Here is a 26,225-nt window from a genome sequence, read left to right as displayed (position 1 = left end):
TCCAGAGTTCTCAGGACCTCCAACTGGGGCGAAGGTTCACCTTCCAACAGGACAACGACCCTAAGCACACAGCCAAAACAATGCAGGAGTGGCTTCGGGACAAGTCTCTGAATGTCATTGAGTGGCCCAGCCAGAGACCGGACTTGAACCTGATCTCTGGAAAGACCTGAAAATAGCTGTGCAGCGATGCTCACCATCCAAACTGACAGAGTTTGAGAGGATCTGCAGAGAAGATTTGGAGAAACTCCCAAAATTCAGGTGTGCCAAGATGGTAGCGTCATACCCAAGCAGACTCGAGGCTGTAATCGCTATCATAGGTGCTTCAACAAAGTACTGAGTAAAAGGTCTGAGTACTTATGGAAATGTGATTTTTTAGTTATAATAACTTTGTTTTGTAAAAAAAATATACAAACCTGTTTTGCTTTGTCATTATGGAGTATTGTGTGTAGATTGATGAGAGAAAAAAGCAATTGAATCAATTTTAGAAAAAGTCTGTAATGTAATAGAGTGCGGAAAAGGGGTCTGAATTCTTTTCGAATGCACTGTATTTCCATTCCCAGTTTTTATTTTCTTTATAGAAATATACTGAATTGGCTGAAAAACAGATTTTTATTCTGTCAGTTCCTGAATGCGTTCATGTCTTCTCTGTTCATTCATGTAATTTTTGTTTCATCCGAATGGAAACTGAGAACATTTGATAAGCACATACGATTTTTATTGAGCCCTGGATTTTGACTGTCCTTGACGCCTCTTGAATAGAAAATGCAACACTTTCCCCCAGTCTGAATGGAAAAGTGTCTTTGTTTGCATGAAGAGTCAAACTTTTTAATGTTCCCCTCAACATGGCATGTCAAGACTTATTCAATAGTGATGCCTATTCTAATTATAGCAAGGTGTATTGATGAGAGGAATTTTGTTGTGAGCTGAGCAGTAGTATAAAGTACTTAACCAAAAATACATGAACGTACTACTTAAGTAGTTTTGGGGGGTATCTGTACTTTACTATTTATATTTTTGACAACTTTTACTTCACACCATTCCTAAAGAAAATAATGTACTTTTTACTCCATACATTTTTGTTTGTAAATTATGGCTGAGTGTTGGAGTGTGCCCCTGGCTATCTGTAAATTAACAAATACAACTACAAAATGGTTACGTCTGATTTGCTTAATATAAGGAATTTAAAACGATTTATACTTTTAGTTTTGATAATTAAGTATATTTTCGCAATTACATTTACTTTTGATACATATTTAAATTTAAAAGCAAATACATAGACTTTTACTCAAGTATTAAGGTACCTTTACTTTTACTCAGGGATGCACCTGCCCGCCCGTCCAACATACCGACTCTGGACGGTTCTGACTTAGAATACGTGGACAACTACAAATACCTAGGTGTCTGTTGAGACTGTAAACTCTCCTTCCAGACTCACATCAAACATCTCCAATCCAAAGTTAAATCTAGAATTGGCTTCCTTTTTCGCAACAAAGCATCCTTCACTCATGCTACCAAACATACCCTTGTAAAACTGACCATCCTACCTTCCGCCAATCGCGTCCATCCTGTCTTCCATGTCTCCTTCATTGGTCCGTTCCCGTGTCTCCCAGGTCGTCAATCCTGATCCTCGACTTTGGCGATGTCATTTACAAAATAGCCTCCAAAACCCTACTCAATAAATGGGATGCAGTCTATCACAGTGCCATCTGTTTTGTCACCAAAGCCCCATATACTACCCACCACTGCGACCTGTATGCTCTCGTTGGCTGGCCCTTGCTTCATACTCGTCGCCAAACCCACTGGCTCCAGGTCATCTACAAGACCTAGGTAAAGGCCCCCTTATCTCAGCTCGCTGGTCACCATAGCAGCACCCACCTGTAGCACGCGTTCCAGCAGGTATATCTCTCTGGTCACGCCCAAAACCAATTCTTCCTTTGGCCGCCTCTCCTTCCAGTTCACTGCTGCCAATGATTGGAATGAACTACAAAAATCTCTGAAACTGGAAACACTTATCTCCCTCACTAGCTTTAAGCACAGCTGTCAGAGCAGCTCACAGATTACTGCACCTGTACATAGTCCATCTATAATTTAGCCCAAACAACTACCTCTCCCCCTACTGTATTTATTTATTTTGCTCCTTTGCATTCCATTATTTCTACCTCTCCTCCGGACTGTACCCCTCCCAGTCCACGAGGTACTGTAGGACCCTCACCCAGCGTCTCGAGTCCAGAATAGCATGACGTAAAACAGGTGCGGGATTCTGTCACGGGTTACTAGGAGTGGTGGGTAGGAGTCAGGCGCAGAGAACAGAGGGGTTACTAGGAGTGGTGGGTAGGAGTCAGGCGCAGAGAGCAGAGGGGTTACTAGGAGTGGTGGGTAGGAGTCAGGCGCAGAGAGCAGAGGGGTTACTAGGAGTGGTGGGTAGGAGTCAGGCGCAGAGAGCAGAGGGGTTACTAGGAGTGGTGGGTAGGAGTCAGGCGCAGAGAGCAGAGGGGTTACTAGGAGTGGTGGGTAGGAGTCAGGCGCAGAGAGCAGAGGGGTTACTAGGAGTGGTGGGTAGGAGTCAGGCGCAGAGAGCAGAGGGTTCAATGATTTGTAGATTTATTTCTCCGGCACAAAATGGTCACGCCAAATACAGGGTGCATAAACACTGACCAGCCCAAACACAGGGCAAACGATCTGGAGAACAATGAAAACACATCCACAACCGACAGAGAACACAAATAATCCTGCACAAACCTAAGCGGGCCTAACAGGCTTAAATAGACCAAAAATCAAGAAACACAAATGGAACATGTGCAACTAATAAGACTAAGCTAACAGAAAAGGAAAAAGGGATCGGTGGCGTGTAGTAGACCGGCGATGACTACCACGGAACAGGCAGGGGAGCCACCTTCGGTGAGAGTCGTGACAGTTTTACTCCATGTGTAACTCTGTGTTGTTGTATGTGTCGAACTGCTTTGCTTTATCTTGGCCAGGTTGCAATTGTAAATGAGAACTTGTTCTCAACTTGCCTACCTGGTTTTTAAAGGTGAAATAAAAATAATTAAAAAATGACAATTGGGTACTTTTTCCACCACTGGAGCTGAGAGCAATAGGGGTAAAGACCAGTGATTGTTGCAAGGTGACTGCTAGGTGAATCATCATTAGAAGTTTATAGTGTTAATATTGTTTCAGCACTAACATCATCCAGTCCATTCAGACAGAGTACAGTAAAGGCTAAAATGATTGCCAACTGATTGTAAATGGCTTTAGATGACCTTCACACTGCTGCTACCCTTAGCTGAGGGTAATCTTGATTGAGAGATAACACTTCTGCCTACTGTGGAGATACTGATGACCATTCATTTATTTTCACTGAAACCATTTTCAGTTGGGACACAATTATTTTCACCTGTGCTATAGCCTATTGATTGGATTAATATTTTAATGTGTTCATCATTTATAAAATAGACTTGGTGAAAATAGAGTATGTGACATAACCTTGTCAAAGGTAATTTCTCCCATTCTTAATCCAAGTGTACAACACCCTATAGAAACTAAAGTGTAGACTAGCATGGTCCTGTGTGTCTTTACTGTCCCTCCCTACCTCTCTGTGTAGTAGGAGTTGGCCAGGTAGAGCTGCTCTGTCTGACGACGGGGACAGGGGGAAAATACAGATTTACCCGACTTCGCCTTTACTGCCCCGCGTAATACGATTACTGCTTAACGTCATGAGCATTTGCTCAAGCCGGGAGAGAGAGAGCGTCTGAATTTCAACGAGTAGTTGATTTCTGTAAACTATGTGCTGTGCGCAGCAGAGTTTCGATGCTTGATATTGGTGCTTGCCAACAGAAATATACTAACTCGTACAATAGTTGTTATTTCTGGCCACCGAGTTTCCCTTTTAAGTGTAGGCGAGAGACAGGGGGCGGTCGAGGGCTGATGTGCTTGTGTGAGGATGTGTTCTAGTGTCAGTTGGCTTCTGTGACAATCGGAATAGGATTTGGGTGCTTTTGGAGACAACATGGTAAGACATTATTTTACGTTTGATATGACCGTCGTAATATTTGGACTTCAGTAAGGGAATAATGTGTAGAGGTCGTTGAAATGTATTGGAATGTTTGTAGCCTGCAGCCGTTGTAATATATAGGATTATATAAACTATTGTGTTTGTTGTGTGTGGTTCTATGATCTAGTCTAGTCCTTTCAAATAAAATGACTAAATGCAGTGTATAATACATTCAGTATAGGGGGATGCCAGTAATAAACTATTTTAACGTGTTAATAATTATTAGCACTATATTTCATCATTGACATTGCGTCACCATGGTTAAACTACTCTACCCAGGGTAGACTACCGTTCCGTTAATCTCTTGAAAGCGAAGTTTTAAATCACACTGAGTGCATCAGCGTTCACATTGGATTACGCAAGGGTGATATACTATTAATGTTTTACTGTAAACTGTAGCTGCAGGCAAAACCAAGCGTTGTTTCACGATAAGCAGTAGCTTTAAGGACGTCAAGTCCCCCGGAGTCGAATGATCAGCGCTTTTGTTTTATGCGAAGCATCCAAAAATCACACATTTCTCCACTGAGTCAAGGAGCTATATAGCGCCTTCACGCGCATGGGTCGGGTCTCTCTCTTTCTCGCTCTTTCTCGTTCTCTCGCCTGTGGATTTACCTCAAGGATTGAACAGCCACACACCTTCTGCAGCCCAATTCCTGGCAGCTACCTTCCATTCGTCTTTTTTTCTGATAAATATTTAGATACTGTTTATTTATTTCGAAAATTGGATACAACTGTGTCACTCTGATGTGCACAGATCAGGTTTAAAGTTTCAGTTTAAAGTTTTAATGTCACATGCACAAGTACAGTGAAATGCCTTACTTGCAAACTCAAAGACCAACAATGCAATAATCAATGACAGTCAATAATAATGCAATACCAAAAAAAAGATAAATAAGAAGAAATATTAAGAAATTAATAAGTAGGTAAGCATACTATATACAGGGTTAGTTCCAATGCCATATTCACAATGTGCAGGGATACTGGAGTGATGGAGGTAGATATGTATGGGGTAACGTAACTAGGCAACATGATTTAAGATAAACAGTACCAGCAACTTGTTTGTGAGTGGGTGTGCATGTGTGTCAGTGGCGATTTTAGCATTTAAATCTTGGTGGGGCAAGCCAGCAAAGTTTTATGCATGTCAGCAAAGTCACAACACTAAACAATATATCAATTGCACTATAACAGTGACAAACGGTGCCCACAAACTGTTAGGGCCTACATAAAGCTGTCCCAACCAAAGAGCTATCTTTACCACCGCTACAGCTGGCTATCAGCGGAGCCTTGTCTGGCAGCGAAAGAGTTCATTCAGCCTCATTTAGTGCCTTTTTAAAAAACATAGCTGATATGGCTGACCTGCTTAAACAAATGTTTTTACTGACAATTGAGATAAACAAACTATGGCATAAGGGAGCGATGAGCAGATAAGAGGTAATCCGTAATTTCGATTAAGACATTAATGAGCAAGCTAAGACGACGTAGTCTATATAACTATTTGTTCAGCACTTTTTAAATGTACAGTGACATAATTCAGTGCATGGGCATTATAGTATTCTCCCTGTACAACAAGTCAGAACCATAGGATAAATAAAGGGGGCATATGAGCAGACAATGGAAGCTCTTAAAATATTCGACAATGACATTTCTCTAAAAACAGGCTATAGGCTACATTTGCACCACCAAGTCAAACAACAGGCTAAGTTATGGGGGGGAATGTGACCAAATTATTAGGGCGAGGCACATGGGCTACTAATAGATTACTACACAACATAGACTTAGTATTACTTTCTCTGCTACAGTATACATATCTCCCTGGCATAGTACATAATTTATGTAGCAGCATACAATATATTTTTGGACTCCCCATTGTGCTGTGCTCACTTGAACAGGAAGGTGGTGCGGAAGTCCTTCTTGTGGGTATATTTAGTCATGTAACTGGCATTCTCTCAATTTACGGTGCTTTCAAGACAATCGGGAACTCAGAAATGAAGTAGATTGAATCATGTCGTCAGTGATCTTCAGGTCAGTGCACTAGAGGAGGTCAGAGTTCCTAACTTGGAACTCCGAGTTGGATGACCGTTAAAAAACGTATTTTCCTAGTCTGAGATCTGTTGTCGGTTTCCAGGTGTTTTTAACGTTGCAGAAGTCATGATGGATTGACAGCATGGCCAATGTGTTCAACGTTTTCTGGTTCATGGTGTTGCTTGTGAATGTTAATAATTTTAAGCTTGGAAAGAGACCCTTAAACCCAGACTTGGACCACACACCCTCTCCACCGAACAGCAGGCAGGGGAAGCAAAATAGTGATTAATTTGAAACGCTTGCAGTTAGCCACTGATTCCTTCCAAACCACTCATTGTTGAATTTGCGATTTCTGACTAACTAGCATGCTATTCTTTCACTGTAATAGCTACTGTAAATTCGACAGTGCAGTTAGATTAACAATAATTTAAGCTTTCTGCCAATATCAGATATGTCTATGTCCTGGGAAATTTTCTTGTTACTTACAAACTCATGTTAATCGCATTAGCCCACGTTAGCTCAACTGTCCCATGGAAGGGACAGTGATCCCGAAGAAGTTTAATTGTTTGCAAACTGATATGTGTCACGTATTAGTGCTAAAACATTGTAGTGAAGACATAATAGTGAAGACATCAAAACTATAAAATAACACACATGGAATGATGTACTAACCAAAAAAGTGTTAAACAAATCCAAATATATTTTATATTCCTCAAATATGCCACCCTTTGTCTTGATGACAACTTTGCATGCTTTTGGCATTCTCTCAACCAGCTTCACCTGGAATGATTTTCCAACGGTCTTGAAGGATTTCCCACATATGCTGAGCTACTGTTGGCTGCTTTTCCTTCACTCTGCTGTCCAACTCAACCCAAACCACCTCAATTGGGTCGAGGTCCGGTGATTGTGGGGCGGCAGGGTAGCCTAGTGGTTAGAGCGTTGGACTAGTAACCGTGAAGGTTGCAAGTTCAAATCCCCGAGCTGACAAGGTACAAATCTGTCGTTCTGCCCCTGAACAGGCAGTTAACCCACTGTTCATAGGCTGTCATTGAAAATAATAATTTGTTCTTAACTGACTTGCCTAGTTAAATAAAGGTAAAATAAAAATTGTGGAGGCCAGGTCATCTGATGCAGCACTCCATCACTCTCCTTCTTGGTCAAAAATCCCTTACAAAACGTGATGTATTGTTGAAAAACAAATGATAGTCCCACAAGGTCAAAACCAGATGGGATGGCATATAGATGTCGAATGCCATGGTAGGCATTCTGGTTACGTGTATCTTGAATTCTAAAAAAAATCACAGACAGTGTCACCAGCAAAGGCCCCCACACCATCACGCCTCCTCCTCAGTGCTTCATGGTGGTAACCACACATGCGGAGATCATCCGTTGATCTCCACGTCTCACAAAGACACAGCGGGTGTAACTAAAATCTCAAATTTGGACTCATCAGAACAAAGGACAAATTTCCACCGGTCTATTGTCCATTGCTCATGTTTCTTATTGGTGTCCTTTAGTAGTGGTTTCTTTGCATCAATTAGATCATGAAGGCCTGATTCATGCAGTCTCCTCTGAATAGTTGATGTTGAGATGTGTCTGTTACTTGAATTCTGTGAAGCATTTGGGCTGCAACTTCTGAGGCTGGTAACTCTAATGAAAGTATCCTCTGCAGCAGATGTAACTCTGGATGTTTCTTTCCTGTGGCGGTCCTCATGAGAGCCAGTTTCATCATAGAGCTTGATGGTTTTGTAACTGCATTTGAAGAAACTTTGAAAGTTCTTGCCATTTTCTGGATTGACTGACCTTCATGTCATCTGCCCTTTTTTTTTTTCCCAAACATTTTCATCTAAAATTGCATACCCAAATCTAACGGCCTGTAGCTCAGGCCCTGAAGCAAGGATATGCATATACTTAATACCACTTGAAAGGAAACACTTTGAAGTCTGTGGAAATGTGAAAGGAATGTAGGAGAATATAGCACATTCGATCTGGTAAAAGATAATACAAAGAAAAAAACAACCGTTTTTTTTGTAATTTCTTTGTACCATCAGCTTTGAAATGCAAGAGAAAGGCCATGATGTAATATTCCAGCCCAGTTCCTATTTAGATTTTGGCCACTAAATGGCAGCAGTGTATGTGCAACGTTTTAGACTGATCCAATGAACCATTGCATTTCTGTTCAAAATGTTGTATCAAGACTGCCCAAATGTGCTTAATTTGTTTATTAATAACTTTTCATGTTCAAAACTGTGCACTCTCCTCAAACATTAGCATGGTATTCTTTCACTGTAATAGTTGTTGTAAATTGGACTGTGCAGTTAGATTAACAATAATTTAAGCTTTCTGCCAATTAAGATATGTCGATAGTATGTCCTGGGAAATGTTCATGTTACTTACAATATATATATAATATATATATATAATATATATATATATTTTTTTAGCTAAACAGGCGGGGCTAAAAACAGCCCCACCTGCCCTGAATGACAGGTCACCACTGGTGTGTGTAGAGTCAGTAGAAATGTACAGTGCAAAGTATTCAGACCCCTTGGCTTTTTACGTTAATGCCTTATTCTAAAATTAATTACATTATTTTTGTCCTCACCCATCTACACATAATACCCCATAATACCCCATAATGACAAAATGAATACAGATTTAATGTATGCACAGATCCTTTGTTAAGAAACTCGAAATTGAACTCTGATGCATCCTGTTTCCATTGATCATCCTTCGGCTGTGATTGGCACCCACCTGTGGTAAATTCAATTGATTGGACTTGATTTGGAAAGGCACACAAATCAAATCACATTTATTGGTCACATACACATGGTTAGCAGATGTTATTGCGAGTGTAGCAAAATGCTTGTGCTTCTAGTTCCGACAGTGCAGCAATATCTAACAAGTAATATGAAACAATTTCACAGCAAATACCTAATACACAAAAATCTAATTAAAGGAATGGAATAAGAATATGTAAATGTATGGATGAGCAATGACAGAGTGCATAGACTAAAATGCAATAGATAGTATAGAATACAGTATATACAGTTGAAGTCAGAAGTGTACATACACTTAGGTTGGATTCATTGAACCTCATTTTTCAACCACTCCACACATTTATTGTTAACAAACTATAGTTTTGGCAAGTCAGTTAGGACATCTACACAAGTAATTTTGAAACAATTGTTTACAGAGAGATTATTTCACTTATAATTCACTGTATCACAATTCCAGTGGGTCAGACGTTTTCATACACTAAGTTGAGTGTGACTTTAAACAGCTTGGAAATTTCCAGAAAATGATGTCATGGCTTTAGAAGCTTCTGATTGGCTAATTGACATCATTTGAGTCATTTGTAAGTGTAACTGTGGATGTAGTTCAAGGCCTACCTTCACACTCAGTGCCTCTTTGCTTGACATCATGGGAAAATCAAAAGAGATCAGCCAAAATTGCAGACCTCCACACGTCTGGTTCATCCTTGGGAGCAATTTCTAAACGCCTGAAGGTACCAGGTTCATCTGTACAAACAATAGTACGCAAGTATAAACACCATGGGACCACACAGCTGTCATACCGCTCAGGAAGGAGACACTTTCTGTATCCTAGAGATGAACGTACTTTGGTGTGAAAAGTGCAAATCAATCCCAGAACAACAGCAAAAGACCTTGTGAAGATGCTGGATGAAAAAGGTACATAACCTGAAAGGCCGCTCAGCAAGGAAGACGCCACTGCTCCAAAACCGCCATAAAAAAGCCAGACTACGGATTGCAACTGCACATGGGGACAAAGATCATACTGTTTGGAAAAATGTCCCTTGGTCTGATGAAACAAAGAATAGAACTGTTTGGCCATAATGACTGTCGTTATGTTTGGAGGAAAAAGGGAGATGCTTGCAAGCCAAAGAAAACCATCCCAAATACATTTAAACTCAGTTTTTCACAACAGGCAGTGGCTCAGATGGTTGTTGTCCTTGATGATCTTTTTGGCCTTCCTGTGACATCAGGTGCTGTTTATATAAGATCCCACATTTCAAAGTGCGTGTCTGAGAAGAAACGAAGCCATGAGGTCGAAGGAATTTTCCGTAGAGTTCCGAGACAGGATTGTATTGAGGCACAGACTTGGGTAAGGGTACCAAAACATTTCTGCAGCATTGAAGTTCCCCAAGAACACAGTGGCGTCCATCATTCTTAAATGGAAGACGTTTGAACCCAACAAGGCTCTTCCTAGAGCTAGCTGCCTGGCCAAACTGAGCAATCAGTGGAGAAGGGCCTTGGTCAGGGTGGTAACCAACAACCCTATGGTCACTCTGACAGAGCTCCAGAGTTCTTCTTTGGAGAGGTGGAGAACCTTCCAGATGGAGAACCATCTCTGCAGCACTCCTCCAATCAGGCCTTTATGGTGGAGTGGACAGATGGAATCCACTCCTCAGTAAAAAGCAAATGACAGCCAGCTTGGTGTTTGCAAAGAGACTCTCAGACCATTATTAACAGAATTCTCTGGTCTGATGAAACCAAGATTGGCACCATCCCTGCTGTGAAACATGGTGGTGGCAGCATCATGCTGTGGGGATGTTAGAGATATCCTTGATGAAAACCTGCTCTAGACTTCAGACTGGGGTGAAGGTTCACCTTCCAACAACTAAGCACATAGCCAAGACAACGCAGGAGTTGCTTCGGGACAAGTGTCTGTATGCCCTTGAGTGGCCCAGCCAGAGCCCGAACTTGAACCTGATTGAAGATCTCTGGAGAGACCTGAAAATAGCTGTTCAGCGACGCTCCCCATCCAACCTGACAGAGCTTGAGAGGATCGGCAGCGACGAATGGGAGAAACTCCCCAAATATGTGTGTGCCAAGAATACTCGAGACTGTAATCGCTGCCAAAGGTGCTTCAACAAAGTATTGAGTAAAAGGTCTGAATACCTATGTAATATTTCAGTTTTTTTTATACATTTCTAAAAACCTGTTTTTGATTTGTCATTATAGGGTATTGTGTGTAGATTGATGAGGAAAATAAACAATTTAATCAATTTTAGAATAAGGCTGTAACATAACAACATGTGGAAGATGTCAAGGGGTCTGAATACTTTCCAAATGCACTGTATGTGCATATACTTTGTGAGTGAGCAGATGATAGAATGAGTGTCAGTGTGTAGGGCCCTCTGAGTCTGCATAGATACAGTTAAAGGTCAATTAAGATAAAAGGTCAATTCAGATCATCCGTGTTGCGATTTTGTTAGCTATTTGTCTTATTGCTTGGGGATAGAAGCTGTTTAAGAGCATGTTTTTGCCAGACTTGATGCACCGGTACCGCTTGCCATGCGGAAGCAGAGAGAATAGTCTATGGCTTGGGTGGTTGGAGTCTTTAAAGATTTTCCGGGCCTTTGTACCACACCGCCTGATATAGATTTCCTGGATGGCAGGAGGCTAGGCCCCAGTGATGTACTGGCTGTCCGCACCACACTCTGTAGCTCCATGTGATCGAGGGCAGTGCTATTGCCATACCAGGCAGTGATGCAGCCATTCAAAATGTATAACTTTTTGAGGATTTGAGGGCCCATGACAAACCTTTTCAACCTTCTGGGGTGCAAGAGGTGCTGTCGTAGAGTACATGCCCCTTTGCCCTTCCAGGCTCCAAAGTGCCCTTTCAGATGGTGGTAAATATTTTTTTGTATTATTTTTTTTGTCATTGTAGTTCAGAACCCACTGCCCGCAAGTTGTCATGTTCGCCACCCCATTCTGTCTGTTGGTTGCACCTGTTGTTAAGCCCTGTACAGAGCTTACAGTCACCCTGTTGTGCCTTTTTCACCAGCCTGCCCTCTAAAGAGATTGTGCACGGCCGGTATCCAAACAGCACTCTTACCCAATGAGAAAGGGGGGACACTAAGGGTAGCTGTCACGTCCTGACCATAGAAAGCCTTTATTTTCTATGGTGGAGTAGGTCAGGGCGTGACTGGGGTTGTTCTAGTTTATTATTTCTATGTGTATTCTATGTTTTCTATTTCTTTGTTGGCCGGTTATGGTTCCCAATCAGAGGCAGCTGTCTATCGTTGTCTCTGATTGGGGATTATACTTAGGCAGCATTTTTCCACTTGTTTGTGGGATCTTGTTTTTGTATTGTTGCTTTTGAGCCCTACAAAACTGTACGTTTGTTTGTTTGTTACTCTTTATTGTTTTGTTGCTGGTTCACATTTAAAATAAATTATGATGAACCCAAATCACGCTGCGCTTTGGTCCACTCCTTATAACGATCATGACAGTAGCGCTGCCACGCCTCTGATAATGCCCCTGGTTCACATGTACATTATAGGTCAATGCTTTCGAAGTTGTTTGTGTGTAGGCCTGCATGCGTGGTCATATTTTCGGAGAGGGGTGCTCATCTCAGGAAAAGAGATGAGTGATTCGTGTCTCCATTAAACTTTAAATTTGGTGACTTGTGGCAGAGAGCAGGAGTGGTCAGCCTTGGTTAGCCCGACATAGGGCACCGCACAGTGAACGCAATGGCGTCCTAGATTGCTAGGATGCGGAGCCCATAACATAGTTTGTGAAAAGTCCTAAGGTTTAAGCCTGACTGTTATTGAAGGCAGCCCTATAATTCATTACTCTTTGTCTGTCCATCTGAATTGTATAATGTGAAGAAACCTTCTGCCCTTTTCTCCACACAGGCACATAACTCTGACTATGGTAGAGAGTGGTAGGACACACTGTGACTTGTCTTATGTGCGGATTACCACAGCTGGAGTTTTTGTGTATATGTTCCATGCGTCACATTCATTGCATGGCGTCCTATACTGTATATGACTAGCCTTTGCCATGCTCTATGCATCCAAGCCACAGTATAGGACTACATCAGCAGGATGTGTTTAGTATCTGAGTTAAATGAGTTCTATTCTGCCTGAGGTTACATTGATTTGTGTAATCCCTGGTTTGCTAAACCTCTCCTCTTGTTAAGACTATCTCTTAATAACTATTGACAAGGAGATTTTGTCAATAGTTGAGTGATGTATAATCTCCCTCAAGACATCTCAATGCAAGTCAGAAGACATGTGGCATTGAGTTTATAATGAAGCGATGGAATTCAATTAAATCTGCAACGCAGCACACACAGAATGTGTATAGCCTAAGACAAAATCATTCCCTTACATTCTCCTCCTTGTACGCATTGCACAGTTTGAGAGTTCTGGACTGCACCAAAGGAGCTCGACGAATGATGCCAGGTCTTCAGTACATGACACGAGGACCTCCTTACATTACTCTATCTTTATTGTCAGTAAGAGAAGAGGAGGCTCAAGGCATCTTAAGATACAGTATTAATAAGGTGAACCAAAGAGGTTATAATGCTCTGATAACTAATCAGAACCAGAGGCTATACATTATCCATTCTAATATAATGAAGTACTTCTTTAGATGTATGAATTTACAGTAGAGAATAGCATAGGGAATGATGGGTAGGCCAAAAAATAACTGAAAACACCAGTATTCAAGATGGCCTCACTCTACATATTGTGCAACTGGGTCTTTCTTTTCATCAAAATGCTATGTGAGCCAAATAGATATTGGAGACAATTTTATAACTCACAGCATTGTGTGTTCTGATTGTAGTAGTAGTAGTAGTAGTAGTAGTAGTAGTAGTAGTAGTAGTAGTAGTAGTAGTAGTAGTAGTAGTAGTAGTTTGCACTTGTGACTCATTGCCTCTTCATTATTACCCTGGGCTCATGCGATGAAGGTTTGCATGTATGTGTGTATGTTTGTGTTTTTATGTTATAAAGCACAAATTAAACAAGTTTGGAACACTCCCATGACTAACTAATCGTTCACTCTCATCTGGCGCAACACTGCATGAGACATTACTGAACAATGACAAGTCTGAGACATATTACAGTGTTATTAATTGAAATTAAGCATTTATGTTTTACCTCGTGTGGGCTTTTCTTATTTTCTAGAAATATTTCCCTAAAGCGAACCTTTTGAGGTATTGTCAGTTTAAATGTGTCTGTTTGAAGGTCGTGTCAATGGTCACATTTGGGTGATGTTCAGTTATTTTGTTGAGTGCTGACATAACAAAGACCATATCCCACGATGCTGTGTTGAACATTTGCATAGTCCCAGTGGGATTTCAGTCAGGGTCATTGAGCACTGACAGAAATATGGTAGGATGACAATAACCATGTGGTGACAGAAGCAATTATAAGGAGGTCAAAAGATTACAGTACATGCAGGATATGACCTTGTGAGTTCACATATACAGTACCTCTTACTGTTAGTAATACACACAAGGTGATGGATGGCCTTACGCACAATCCAAAATGACATTTTGCTAAATGTAAGGCAGACATTCCACCAGTAGTTGATGACACCCGTGGTCAGCGATACCTGAAATGATTTTACTCTGTCCGGATGTAGAGACGGAGACGATCCAGGATCGCTAGAAAGACTTGTCCTAACCCCCACCACCCCCGTGCTTCAATTTCCCAAGACATTGTGTGAGATGCAGGGCTGTATTAAGATCTAACCTTCTATGCGTACATGCCACGTTTATCAAGAGGGCTGGTTCAGGTTGAGCACCCTTATCAAATCAGCCCATAATTAGACGCTGAGGGACATTAGACTGTCTGGTACCACTCTGACACCTGGAGTGGCCTGAAGTAGGAACAGAGGCATGGCACAGGGACAGTGGCACAAAATCAAAGGTTGTTACTGACAGCAGGGGAGGGTTCATATCAGGGCAGGGCTGATTGTGGGTAGATCATGAGGACTTCATTAACATTTTCCAGGTGGGGTCTTGCTCTCTCTCTCTCTTAACATGTATCTTCTGCAATGCTTTGGCGATACGGAGTGAATCCACCTCTAAGTGATTGCAGGTCTTACTTCCTTCAATATCCCTTTTGTATCTCTACACACGTGAGCAAGCCTTGGGCTGTCCATTTGGTATTGTCACAATATTTTTTGCTAAATTAATAGTCTAACAACTTTGAGCTAGCTGATCCAAAGATCATGCCGCCTTTGCGTTGTCACTCACACACACACACACACACACACACACACACACACACACACACACACACACACACACACACACACACACACACACACACACACACACACACACACACACACACACACACACACACACACACACACACACACACACACACACACACACACACACACACACACACACACACGTTCTATACGTTCTATAGTTCAAAGAATCATCACATTGTCCGTGCTTAAGGGCATCCTCAGCCATCCTCAGACAATGGGATGTGTGAAGATAATAGGATGGGGGTCAAAGATGCATATTCAAGTTCTAATGTTTTTATGTGCTTCGACTGAGGTTTTTGGGGAGTACTATAATGTAGTTCTAAATGGAATGTAACTCCCAGGTTGGAAGTAGCAAATTGCTCCCTTTTTTTATCACAGCAAGCTGGACCCCTCTTTGGTTTTTACCATTAGCAGATCCATTCTACCCACTGAAATGCTCTCTGAAAGTGTAAGAGGTAAGTGAACACTGATACTTCATTCAAACAGACTTCGGCTGTTAGTTCAATAACTTTTTTAGAGAAGAGAAGTGGTTGACTTGAATACTAGATGTGTTTAAGGTTGGCTGTTTTTAGCTGAGATTGAATGGTGGCAATATGATTTAAAATGGATTGGAATTTTAAAAAGGCATATATTGTGCAATACCTTGTTCTCTTTCACTGTCAATGTCAGGTCTGGTATGCATTCTTGCAGATGTAATTTATTTTGTATGTGACCAAACCATTCAGCTCTTCAGTGTAATGGTGATCTATGCTGATGATACATAACTGTTTTGTAAGGTAGAAGTTATGTTGAATGTTGGTCATGCTATAGAAGCCCTGGTAGAACTGGGGATATTGTTAAAGAGTCTGATTGTGTGTGGCTCAGCCAGGAGCAGGCTAGCAGCAAAAAACATCCCATTTTGAGTTATCATGCATTATACCTAGCAAGCATTTGAGTCAGCTAAAATTTTAATGTTATGTCTTTGCTACAGCATGTATACCCATCTATTTCACATTGCATTTGATGATTAATAGCTGTCACCGAAAAATATTGACAACAGCCTTTATATGTGACTAGGCAGGCGTATGTCACACGTCAATATTTCAAAGGAGAGGTATTTGAAGGGAAACATATATTTTTTCACCAAAATGTGTTTTTCTGTCAGAAATGCCAACCGGAACATGTGACCTTCATGTGCCTTAATAACAAACGTGGACCCCATCTGCTAATATGAATACAATTGTTAAATTATGAGTCTAGTTGTTTTAGCCACAGAAAAAGTCAGGAACCTTCCCGCTAGCTATGATTGGCTGAGATAATGGTTGGGCTGGATATGCCGAGAGATAAGTTCGGACTGGTAGCCATGTAGCATGCTTCTGTCTGTAACATGAGTTCCTCAGTATTTGTCCGTAATAATTCTAACGCTGCTTTTTTGAAAGATATCACAAAGAACTGCAAAAGTCTTGCTAATGCTCTCCACTTTCTGGTGGACTGAGTTTTTAAATTAGTGGAATACCAAGTGGAAGCAGAGCAAAATAACTAAGGAGATGGAAAAAACTCTGGTGTTTGATTGCAAATATGCGGAGGAAGTTGAAAAGATAACACAAAGAAAGCTATTGTATAAAACACCTGTCTCTGGATTACATCTTCAAACTAAGGGCAACCATGACATCCTTGACAGAGAGGGAAAAGCATTCATCCATTTATATGGGTAAGAGAGTCTAGCTAGCTACATTTTCTGATATTATACGTTTCTCATTTTGTCAGAAAGTCATTTTCATTGCCAGTTAAAGTGTACCGTTAACTAGCTAGCTGACGTTAGCTGGCTAGCTTGCTAGCTAACGTTATGTGTATGATCTTTGTAGTAATGTCATTTGTATCTCAGGAAAAAATTTGCATTGCTTGTCATAGCCTAATATTAGCTAGCCAACATTGCTAGCCAACATTGAACCTAGTTGGTTATCTTTAGCTACCTGCAGATTCATGTATGGTAGTAATGTTATGAGTTGGAATTATGTTTCATTGTTTAGCGAGGTAGCTAGCTACATTTACATTACATTTACATTTAAGTCATTTAGCAGACGCTCTTATCCAGAGCGACTTACAAATTGGTGCATTCACCTTATGACATCCAGTGGGACAGTCACTTAACAATAGTGCATCTAAAACTTAGGGGGGGGGTGGGGTGAGAGGGATTACTTAACCTATCCTAGGTATTCCTTAAAGAGGTGGGGTTTCAGGTGTCTCCGGAAGGTGGTGATTGACTCCGCTGTCCTGGCGTCGTGAGGGAGTTTGTTCCACCATTGGGGGGGCCAGGGCAGCGAACAGTTTTGACTGGGCTGAGCGGGAGCTGTACTTCCTCAGTGGTAGGGAGGCGAGCAGGCCAGAGGTGGATGAACGCAGTGCCCTTGTTTGGGTGTAGGGCCTGATCAGAGCCTGGAGGTACTGAGGTGCCGTTCCCCTCACAGCTCCGTAGGCAAGCACCATGGTCTTGTAGCGGATGCGAGCTTCAACTGGAAGCCAGTGGAGAGAACGGAGGAGCGGGGTGACGTGAGAGAACTTGGGAAGGTTGAACACCAGACGGGCTGTGGCGTTCTGGATGAGTTGAAGGGGTTTAATGGCACAGGCAGGGAGCCCAGCCAACAGCGAGTTGCAGTAATCCAGACGGGAGATGACAAGTGCCTGGATTAGGACCTGGGCCGCTTCCTGTGTGAGGCAGGGTCGTACTCTGCGGATGTTGTAGAGCATGAACCTACAGGAACGGGCCACCGCCTTGATGTTAGTTGAGAACGACAGGGTGTTGTCCAGGATCACGCCAAGGTTCTTGGCGCTCTGGGAGGAGGACACAATGGAGTTGTCAACCGTGATGGCGAGATCATGGAACGGGCAGTCCTTCCCCGGGAGGAAGAGCAGCTCCGTCTTGCCGAGGTTCAGCTTGAGGTGGTGATCCATCATCCACACTGATATGTCTGCCAGACATGCAGAGATGCGATTCGCCACCTGGTCATCAGAAGGGGGAAAGGAGAAGATTAATTGTGTGTCGTCTGCATAGCAATGATAAGAGAGACCATGTGAGGTTATGACAGAGCCAAGTGACTTGGTGTATAGCGAGAATAGGAGAGGGCCAAGAACAGAGCCCTGGGGGACACCAGTGGTGAGAGCGCGTGGTGAGGAGACAGATTCTCGCCACGCCACCTGGTAGGAGCGACCTGTCAGGTAGGACGCAATCCAAGCGTGGGCCGCGTCGGAGATGCCCAACTCGGAGAGGGTGGAGAGGAGGATCTGATGGTTCACAGTATCGAAGGCAGCCGATAGATCTAGAAGGATGAGAGCAGAGGAGAGAGAGTTAGCTTTAGCAGTGCGGAGCGCCTCCGTGATACAGAGGAGAGCAGTCTCAGTTGAATGACTAGTCTTGAAACCTGACTGATTTGGATCAAGAAGGTCATTCAGAGAGAGATAGCGGGAGAGCTGGCCAAGGACGGCACGTTCAAGAGTTTTGGAGAGAAAAGAAAGAAGGGATACTGGTCTGTAATTGTTGACATCGGAGGGATCGAGTGTAGGTTTTTTCAGAAGGGGTGCAACTCTCGCTCTCTTGAAGACGGAAGGGACGTAGCCAACGGTCAGGGATGAGTTGATGAGCGAGGTGAGGTAAGGGAGAAGGTCTCCGGAAATGGTCTGGAGAAGAGAGGAGGGGATAGGGTCAAGCGGGCAGGTTGTTGGGCGGCCGGCCGTCACAAGACGCGAGATTTCATCTGGAGAGAGAGGGGAGAAAGAGGTCAGAGCACAGGGTAGGGCAGTGTGAGCAGAACCAGCGGTGTCGTTTGACTTAGCAAATGAGGATCGGATGTCGTCGACCTTCTTTTCAAAATGGTTGACGAAGTCATCTGCAGAGAGGGAGGAGGGGGGGGAGGGGGCGGAGGATTCAGGAGGGAGGAGAAGGTGGCAAAGAGCTTCCTAGGGTTAGAGGCAGATGCTTGGAATTTAGCGTGGTAGAAAGTGGCTTTAGCAGCAGAGACAGAGGAGGAAAATGTAGAGAGGAGGGAGTGAAAGGATGCCAGGTCCGCAGGGAGGCGAGTTTTCCTCCATTTCCGCTCGGCTGCCCGGAGCCCTGTTCTGTGAGCTCGCAATGAGTCATCGAGCCACGGAGCGGGAGGGGAGGACCGAGCCGGCCACATGTCTAAACAAAAGACTCCACTATGCAAGTAACCAATTCACTCTAGCGTTTTACTGTATCCTATGCATGTGACAAATAAACAATATTTTTATTTAATATAGTGTGTTTATCAGAGATGGTAATGTGAAGAACAACATGACCTGCACCAAGTCAAATTAGGATATAACGTTATGCCAATGAGACAGTGTGTTAGTTTTTTTTAATGATCTGGTAGTATGCCCTGCTTTTATTTAGTCACACGCACAACTGCAAACAATTTTCTGTAATTAGCTTGCCATTAACTTGAAAATAATGATCTTGTTGTGAATTTATTTTCCTGTAATAATGCATACAAATTAGCTTAAGTGTCACGATCGCTGTCTTCAAATTCCCTGTCATAAATGAGCCAAGGTCCAGCGTGCATGTAATTTTAAAAAAATTATCGAAGTGAAACCAACACAAACAAAACTGCTAAACAGATACTGAATGTGATGCAACCGTGGCGTACACAAACACTCACAGAAAATAAATAATTACCCACAAACACAGGTAGACTTTTTCGCACCTAATATGATTCCCAATCAGAGACAATGATAGACAGCTGCCTCTGATTGGAAACCACACCCGGAAAAAAAACAAGGAAATAGAAAACATAAAATGCCCACCCAAATCACACCCTGACCTAACCAAATAGAGAAATAAAAATGCTCTCTATAAGGTCAGGGCGTGACATTAAGTTACGACGTTGTCAGCTATGAACTGGCTAGCCAGCTAACTTAATTTAAAGCTAGACATGAACCAAAACATTGTTTAGAAAGTTACTTTTAGTTGGCTGGTTTGCTAGATTGACATATACTAAATCATTTTTTAAATGGATGGGTTTATTGGTGTTACAATTTTAATTTAAAGAATGTTTATGATGTCACTGTGACAAATGATAAGACATGTCGATAGACGTAGTATAAACCATTTAGTCTTGGACCCGGCCGACCCGGCGAATGGCGACTGGGAAAGCTGCCGTTACCGTCAATATTGCTCGCCAACGTGCAATAAATTAGACGAGGTACGATCACAAATATCCTACCAACGGGACATCAACAACTGTAATATCCTATGTTTCACGGATTCGTGGCTGAATGGCGACATGGATATTCAGCTAGTGGGATACACGCTGCACCGGCAGGATAGAACAGCACACTCGGGTAAGATGAGGGGGGGCGGTCTGTGCATATTGTAAACAACACCTGGTGCATGAAATCTAAGGAAGTCTCTAGATTTTGCTCGCCTAAAGTAGAGTATATTGTGATAAATTGCAGGCCACACTACTTGCCTAGAGACTTCTCAGCTATACTATTCGTGGCTGTTTATTTACCTCCAAAAATAGATGCTGGCACTAAGACCGCACTCAGTCAGCTGTATAAGGAAATAAGCAAACAGGAAACCGCTCACCCAAAGGCGGCGCTCCTAGTGGCCGGAGACTTTAATGCAGGGAAACTCAAATCAGTTCTACTAAATCTCTATCAACATGTTAAAAGTGCAACCAGAGGGAAAAACATTCTAGATCACCTGTACTCTACACACAGAGACACGTACAAAGCTCTCCCTCGCCCTCCATTTGGTAAATCCGACCACAACTCTATCCTCCTGATTCCTGCTTACAAGCAAAACATTTTTTATTTCACCTTTATTTAACCAGGCAGGCTAGTTGAGAACAAGTTCTCATTTGCAACTGCGACCTGGCCAATATAAAGCATAGCAATTCGACACATACAACAACACAGAGTTACACGTGGAATGAGCAAAACATAGTCAATAATACAGCAGAACAAAAGAAAACAAAAAGTATATGTACAGTGAGTGCAAATGAGGTAAGATAAGGGAGTTATTAAGGAAATAAATAGGCCATGGTGGTGAAGTAATTACAATATAGTAATTTAAACAGATGTGCAGAAGATGAATGTGCAAGTAGAGATACTGGGGTGCAAAGGAGCAAGATAAAGGAATAAATACTGTGTGGGGATGAGGTAGGTGTAACGCCCGGGGTGTAGTGGGTGAGAAGTCATGGGCAGGAAGCAGAGAGTTCAGGGTAGTGCTATATTGTTTAATGCACCAAAAAATTCCACACACCCAGTAGGCGGGCCTGCTGTTAAATAAAGCCCGACCAATCAGCATAAAATGAACACAGGTGAAACCAATAAACAGAAAGGGGGAAAAGGGATCAGTGGAAGCTAGTATGCCGGTGACGACGACCGCCGAGTGCAACCCGAACAGGAAGGGGAAACACCTTCGGTAGGAGTCGTGACAGTAGGTAGATAGATGGGCTGTTTACAGATGGGCTATGTACAGGTGCAGTGATCTGTGAGCTGCTCTAACAGCTGGTGCTTAAAGCTAATGACGGAGATATGAGTCTCCAGCAGGAAGCACCAGTGACTCGGTCTATAAAAAAGTGGTCAGATGAAGCAGATGCAAAACTACAGGACTGTTTTGCTATCACAGACTGGAACATGTTCCGGGATTCTTACGATTACATTGAGGAATACACCACATCAGTCACTGGCTTTATCAATAAGTGCATTGAGGACGTCGTCCCCACTGTGACTGTACGTACATACCCCAACCAGAAGCCATGGATTACAGGCAACATTCGCAATGAGCTAAAGGGTAGAGCTGCCGCTTTCAAGGTGCGGAACTCTAACCCGGAAGCTTGCAATAAATCCTGCTATGCCCTGCGATGAACCATCAAACCGGCAAAGCGTCAATACAGGGCTAAGATTGAATCATACTACACCGGATCCGACGGTCGTCGGATGTGGCAGGGCTTGCAAACTATTACAGACTACAAAGGGAAGCACAGCTGCTAGCTGCCTAGTGACACGAGCCTACCAGATGAGCTAAATCACTTCTATTCTCACTACGAGGCAAGCAACACTAAGGCATGCATGAGAGCATCAGCTGTTCCAGACGACTGTGTGATCACGCTCTCCATTGCCGACGTGAGTAAGACATTTAAACAGGTCAACATGCACAAGGCTGCGGGGCCAGACGGGATGTGTGCATTACCAGGATGTGTGCCCGGGCATGTGCTGACTAACTGGCAGGTGTCTTCACTGACATTTTCAACATGTCCCTGATTGAGTCTGTAATACCAACATGTTTCAAGCAGACCACCATAGTCCCTGTGCCCAAGAACACAAAGGCAACCTGCCTAAATAACTACAGACCCGTAGCACTCACGTCCATAGCCATGATGTGCTTTGAAAGGCTGGTAATGGCTCACATCAACACCATTATCCCAGAAACCCTAGACTCACTCCAATTTGCATACTGCCCAAACAGATCCACAGATGATGCAATCTCTATTGCACTCCACACTGCCCTTTCCCACCTGGACAAAAGGAACACCGATGCGAGAATGCTATTCATTGACTACAGCTCAGCATTCAACACCATACTACCCTCAAAGCTCATCACTAAACTAAGGAACCTGGGACTAAACACCTCCCTCTATAACTGGATTCTGGACTTCCTGACAGGCCGCCCTCCAGGTGGGGAGGGTAGTTAGCAACACATCTGCCACCTTGATCCTCAACACTGGAGCTCTCCAGGGGTGCGTGCTGTCCCCTTCTGTACTCCCTGTTCACCCACGACTGCATGGCCAGGCACGACTTCAACACCATCATTAAGTTTGCTGACGACACAACAGTGGTAGGCCTGATCACCGACAACGAAGAGACAACCTATAGGGAGGAGGTCAGAGACCTGGCTGGGTGGTGCCAGAATAACAACCTATCTCTCAACCTAACCAAGACTAAGGTGATTATTGTGGACTGCAGGAAAAGGAGCACCGAGCATGCCCCCATTCTCATCTATGGGGCTATAGTGGAGCAGGTTGAGAGCTTCAAGTTCCCTTGGTGTCCACATCAATAAATAATATAATATATATGCCATTTAGCAGACGCTTTTATCCAAAGCGACTTACAGTCATGTGTGCATACATTCTACGTATGGGTGGTCCCGGGGATCGAACCCACTACCCTGGCGTTACAAGCGCCATGCTCTACCAACTGAGCTACAGAAGGACCACAATAACAAACTAGAATGGTCCAAACACACCAAGACAATCGTGAAGAGGGCATGATAAAGCCTATTCCCCCTCAGGAAACTAAAAGGATTTGGCATTGGTCCTGAGATCTTCAAAAGGTTCTACAGCTGCAATATCGAGAGCATCCTGACCAGTCGCATCACTGCCTGGTACGGCAATTGCTTGACCGCCCAAGTACGGCCCAATACATCACTGGGGCAAAGCTGCCTGCCATCCAGGACCTCTACACCAGGCAGTGTCAGAGGAAGGCCCTAAAAATTGTCAAAGACCCCAGCCACCCCGGTCATAGACTGTTCTCTCTACTACCGCATGGCAAGCGGTACCGGAGTGCCAAGTCTAGGACAAAAAGGCTTCTCAACAGTTTTTACCCCCAAGCCATAAGACTCCTGAACAGGTAACCTAATGGTTACTCGGACTATTTGCATTGTGTGCCCCCCAACCCCTCTTTTACGCTGCTGCTACTCTCTGTTTATCATATATGCATAGTCACTTTAACTATACATTCATGTACATACTACCTCAATTGGCCCTACCAACCAGTGCTCCCACACATTGGCTAACCGGGCTATCTGCAATGTGTCCCACCACCTGCCAACCCCTGTTTTTATGCTACTGCTACTCTCTGTTCATCATATATTCATAGTCACTTTAATCATACCTACATGTACATACTACCTCAATAAGCCTGACTAACTGGTGTCTGTAGCCTTGCTACTGTTATTTTCAAATGTCTTTTTACTGTTGTTTTATTTCTTTACTTACCTACACACACACACACCTTTTTTTCGCACTATTGGTTGGAGCCTGTATGTAAGCATTTCACTGTAAGGTGAATTCGGCGCACGTGACAAATACATTTTGATTTGATTTGATTTGACATCTTTGGTTGCTTACGACACTACCACACTCACTATGATTAGCACATGGCCTCACATGTGAATTCTTAAAAAATGGGTGAGACTAAACTTAAGAGAGTGTGAACGATGCTGAATGGTGTAGACAAATAAGAGCTCACCATTAGGTGTACCAAAATATCCAAGGGACGTTTTCTCAAAACAGAATGTGTTTCCCATTGTTCCTCAACTGTAGTGTATAATATATAATTTTCTAGCAGAGTCTGTACTTTTATCCGATGTAAAAAACGCTATTTCAAATTTTGCTACATAAGACCGAATCGAGCCAGTCGGTCACACATGTCAAAAGAGCTCTTTGCAAAGACTCTAGAAGGTATTGGAAACATGACACATCTGACAAGTAATGATTGTTTTTCAACAGGTTTAGATTGTATATTTCCCATCAAGTATATATGTTCTAGGCTGCTTCATCGTACTGTAGGTTTAATTGAAGTGGTTTTGATGCTTCAATGCCTTCTTACAAGGTGTGATTATGTTGCTGTCTATGGATGTATTCCTGCCCACTCCTTTTTAAGCGAACGATGTTCACCAGATCAATTGTTTAATCAGCTGTTATATAGTGACTGCTAGTCACAATTTCAAGCCTTCTTCGGATTGAAGTAACAGTAATTCAAACATGGATTGAAGCTTAGTTGGAAACCTTTCCACGCAATGAATGATTTGTGATGCCAACAGATTGACTTCCACAGCAAGCATGTTAAGCCACACATTAAGTAGAGGATATCTCACGAAAAGTCAAAAGCGCTTTGTTAGGAGTCAGCGATTAATGTTTAACATCCATTGTACTGAGCTGAGTGTCTTGAAACATGGATACTAGGCCTACATTGGGATGCTAAGCAGTGAGCCAGAAAAGCACCCACATGGGTTTAGCTCCACAGGGTTTAGAGCTTTGGAACTTTGGTCACGAGATGAATCAGACAGAGGTATTATAAACCTCAGCGCTCTGTAACTCTCTCAGTGACTATTAATGAAAACCTTCCCCATCAGAAACAAAACTTTTTATACAGTGTTGCATCTGTCCCGCTGTCAAAAACGTGATTTTCCTGTGGTTTACATATATGTGACCCACCGCCTCGATTCGGTCTCATGTAGCAACATTTGAAATTGTGTTTTTTACATTGCATATAAGTAAGGACTCAGAGCTACAAAATTGTTTAACATAGTCTGCAGATGAGGAACAATGGGAAAGTATTTCTGCTTTGAAAGTTAATAAACTTGTAACCACACTTTTGATGAAATGATCCTTGAATGTTTTGGTACACCTACTGGAGAGCTCTTCATTGTCTATATCTATTCAGCATCGTTCACACCTTAGCCCCATCCATCTATTTAAGGATTCACATGTGACGCCATGTGCTAAACAAAGTGAATAAGGTAGTGAAATATACAACCAAAGATTTCAAGAAAGTAGTAGCTTACAATAAAGAAAAACTCCAGGTAAAAATACACTTTGGCCAATATCCTAATTTAAATTGATGGGTCATGCTATAAGAAATGCTATAACCAACCCCCAGCCACATCTAGCTAAGTGGATGGGTCACTATTGTCTAGACCGGTACACATGTTCATGAAATACAATAGATGGCCATAATGAACCCCAGAGACACCTGGCTAACTTGATGGATCATGTAATCATTCTCATGCGAAGTGGAGTCTTTTGTTTAGACATATAGCTAGCTTGCTAAACAATTAACCATAATCTCAACCCATAGCTACAGTACAAACAGATTGTCATAGCTAGCCACAGTGCATTAAATGCTGGAGTATGAATCTGCAAGTACAATTGAAGTCAGAAGTTTACATACACTTAGGTTGGAGTCATTAAAACTCATTTTTCAATCACTCACACTTTCTTGTTAACAAACTATAGTTTGGGCAAGTCGGTTACTTTGTGCATGGCATAAGTAATTTTTCCAACAATTGTTTACAGACAGATTATTTCACTTATAATTCACTTATA

The 26,225-nt window shown here is 42.6% G+C and overlaps 1 pseudogene; it reads left to right on the top strand.

The window, feature by feature from the left end:
* The first annotated feature begins 3,660 nt into the window (after positions 1 to 3,660).
* The window catches only part of LOC124041257, a 279,206-nt pseudogene continuing 256,641 nt past the window's right edge, over positions 3,661 to 26,225 (top strand).

Source organism: Oncorhynchus gorbuscha, linkage group LG08, assembly GCF_021184085.1.
Source record: "Oncorhynchus gorbuscha isolate QuinsamMale2020 ecotype Even-year linkage group LG08, OgorEven_v1.0, whole genome shotgun sequence".
Classification (NCBI taxonomy): domain Eukaryota; kingdom Metazoa; phylum Chordata; class Actinopteri; order Salmoniformes; family Salmonidae; genus Oncorhynchus; species Oncorhynchus gorbuscha.
Note: the sequence above shows the minus strand (reverse complement) of the source record. Positions and strands in the feature narration are given on the sequence as shown.